General features: G+C 52.7%; 1 protein-coding gene across 2 annotated transcripts in view; it reads right to left on the bottom strand.

Moving 5' to 3' along the window:
- EPN2 (epsin 2) overlaps window positions 1–2,765 on the bottom strand; it is an 85,162-nt gene extending 82,397 nt beyond the window's left edge. For both annotated transcript variants that reach the window (XM_012806075.2, XM_012806077.2), the window contains exon 1: window positions 2,684–2,765. The gene's annotated coding sequence lies outside the window, so the exon portion shown is untranslated. The remainder of the gene's footprint in view (window positions 1–2,683) is intronic.
- Window positions 2,766–3,202: the final 437 nt, after the last annotated feature.

Here is a 3,202-nt window from a genome sequence, read left to right as displayed (position 1 = left end):
AAAAAAAAAAGGACCACAGGGACTGCAGGGCAGCACCTGTGGCTCAGTGAGTAGGGCACCAGCCCCATATACGGAGGGTGATGGGTTCAAACCCAGCTCCAGCCTAACCGCAACAAAAAATAGCCGGGCATTGTAGCAGGCGTCTGTAGTCTCAGCTACTTGGGAGACTGAGGCAACAGAATCACCTAAACCCAAGGATTTGGAGGTTGCTGTGAGCTGTGACTTCACGGCATCTACCGAGAGTTAATAAGTCAAACTCTGTTTATTAAAAAAAGGAATAAAAAGTCCAGCAGACCAACAGTGTGGAGCAGAACTAGGTAATTCTTCACATGCTCCCCAACCTCAAGTTCTCCAAATCCAAGCCCTTTGACTTCTTCAAGGCTTAGCATCACCAGGTACATAGGCCATAAAACGACAACAACCATGGTCAGTCACACCTTATCAACATGACAGGAAGGTTCTAGGGAGCAATGAGAACAACTGCCAGAAAGCTTAGGAAACTTCAGTGCATTTCCCAAAAGAATGACCATGACAATTCCATGCATGAAAATCTCTTAGCACTTTAGTCCACAAAGAACTGAAAGTTGTTACTCTTCCTAACAATTTTTTTTAACTGCCCTTCTTTTAAGTTCAGGAAAAGCCAAACCATTAAAATAAATCAAAGTCCCAAAGACTCTGCAACTGATTTTGTAGGATTCTTATCAGAATCCCAACTCTTAGGCAATCCACAACTCACTGTGGAAGAAGATTATGTAAGAGCAAGTGTACTTCTACAGAGAATTTCTATAGATGCTGGGTCATTTTTTAAGACTGCACACCCGATGATAGATATTACCACTTGAAAGTTTTGCACATTTCAAATGCTTGGCTCAACACTTGCTGGAAGAGTGCTCCACAGAGTTCTCCATATGTCCAGCTCAAGGTTCAGAGAAAGGCAAAAAGCCCCCATAAACCAAGGAAGATCAGTACCTCCCACAGGACAATCCAAAATTGCTCCTGGTAAAGGGACTTGTGGAAGACAAGCCTGAATCCTGCCTTACAGTAAGTGTACACTTTACCAAACTCTTAATGCTAACAAAAGAATAGCCCAGTGAGACTGGTAAGAACTCGCCCAATTCTGAACCTAGAGAAACAAAAAAGCTTTAAAAATGTAAAAGTAAAAATACTAATAATTAAAGATGGGAAGATCTACATGTGTTTCCGTAACATAATCACTTGCCTCCAACACAAGCAGTGGAAGAAATACGATTCAGAAACTAACTGCAGTCCCTTCAGATGTTCATTTAAATACAGATGAAAACTTAATTATCAGTGCAAACTCAATCACTGCTGTACAGTCTAAGATTTTGTCAGCACCTATCATTCCAGATCTAGAACCACCAGATGCACGTGTTTTCTGCCAAATCTTCATGTATTCAGGGAGAGTGTGGATAATTAAAATTCACCTCTTTCAATCATTTTAGCCTCCTTTCCAATCCCTTTTTTCACAGGGTATTCTCTGGAGCTGAAAAGAAGAACTTGTACTTATCTTTTTTCACCTATTTTCTTACATGAATGTTAAATGTAGAAGGATCCTATACATCTCTTAAATTTCACTGAGAGAGCCCTGGAGCCTGAGTTTCCAGTTCTGGCACTGACACAATATTCCTGTGTGACCTTGGGCAAATTACTGCATTTCTGGGCCTCAGTTTCCCCCAAGTGAACCCTAATGACGGTTAAGCTCAATCGATCTTCAAGTACATACTTCAAATGCATCCCAGGGGAGCCCAAAAGCGAAGGAGCTGCCCAGAGGAAGGTCCTGGGCGGGAGAAATGGGCTTTCATAGGCACTTGCTCAGGTTTCCAGGGAGCTCAAGCTGCCCCCAGCAAAGCCACTGGGACAACTTCAGGTCGCAAACAAAAACCTGTTGGCACCGACTCCTCTAGGAAGGGCCAGCCTCTCCTAACACGCCAGGCTCTGAGGGAGCCGCCCCATGGGGAGAGAGAGGAAGGGTCTCTCGGAAGAAGCGAGCCCCCACGCACCCATTCACCAACCCCGAACAGGATCTCGGGCCGGTGCTCTGCCATCCCACGCGGAACAAAAGGCAGCTGGAGCCTGGCTCTTCCGCCCCCGTCCCCGCTGCTCTGTGAGGGTGGGGGCTGGGGAGGGGAAAGGGGGCCCTGCTATGGCACCAAGGAGAGGGGGGACGGGCTAAGATCCTGGACAGAGAAGGGGACCCCTCTACCGATTCCTGGAGGGAGCCCGGGCAGTGCTCTGCACCGGAACGGGAAGGAGACCAGGCTGGGCTCCAAGCAGGGGCGCCCGGCTTGCGGAGGGGGGCGGGGTTGTTCCAAGCTAAAGGGGTCTCCTGGATCTGAGGTTAGAGTCAATGGAGTCCCAGACTCCGAGGACGTAAAACGAAGCTGTTCCTTACAGGAGAATAGAGGACCTAAGAGCGTAAAAAGGGATCCAGATGGGGAGGGGGCCATGCTCCAGCCCATGGGGCGGGGCCTGGTTGGGAAGAAGAGGGTCCCCCAGGGCCTGGATGGAGACCAGTTGGGGCAGCAGGGGTGCATGCTCGTGGGTGGAGGTTGCTGGCGTGGGGAGAACCTGTGTTCTGGGGGCGTCTGCGCCCCAGGGAGGGGGGAGCGGTCGCGCCCTGGGACCCCGCTTCGTTCCCCGAGCCCTGAGGGCCCTGACTCACCTCTGCTCCTCCAGGCCGGCGTTAGTGCGCGGCTGCGGCCGCCGGTAGCGCAAGGGAGGCGAGAGCGACCGGAGACTGCTGAGCCGCCGCTGCTGCCGCCGCCGCCGCCGCCGCCGCCCGCGGCCCCCGCCACCGCCGCCTCGTCTGGCTCCGTTTGACACCCACACACCAGCCAACATGGCGGCCGGGAGGGGGCGCGCCGGCTGCGTGCGCGCGCCCGCAGGCCCCGCCCCTCCGAATCCGCCGAGGCCCCGCCCCCGAGGCCCACGCGCAGCCCCCTCCTCGGTATTCTGCGCTTGAGGACCGCGCTCAGACTCCCGGCCCCCGCACAGCGCCCCTCAACTTGTGCTCGGGTGCCCTAAATAGCCCCTCAAACCTCTTTGCCACACAAAGCACGGCAGCTTGATACCGAAACCCACACATTCGGCAACCTTCACGGAGACCCCGTGCACATCCCATGGCTCCGCACAAGCTTACGACCTTTCACCTGCACGATCACATTCCCCCCTCCCCCAAACT

Source organism: Otolemur garnettii, unplaced genomic scaffold (assembly GCF_000181295.1).
Source record: "Otolemur garnettii isolate 467f Iridium unplaced genomic scaffold, OtoGar3 scaffold00046, whole genome shotgun sequence".
Taxonomy (NCBI): Eukaryota; Metazoa; Chordata; class Mammalia; order Primates; family Galagidae; genus Otolemur; species Otolemur garnettii.
Note: the sequence above shows the minus strand (reverse complement) of the source record. Positions and strands in the feature narration are given on the sequence as shown.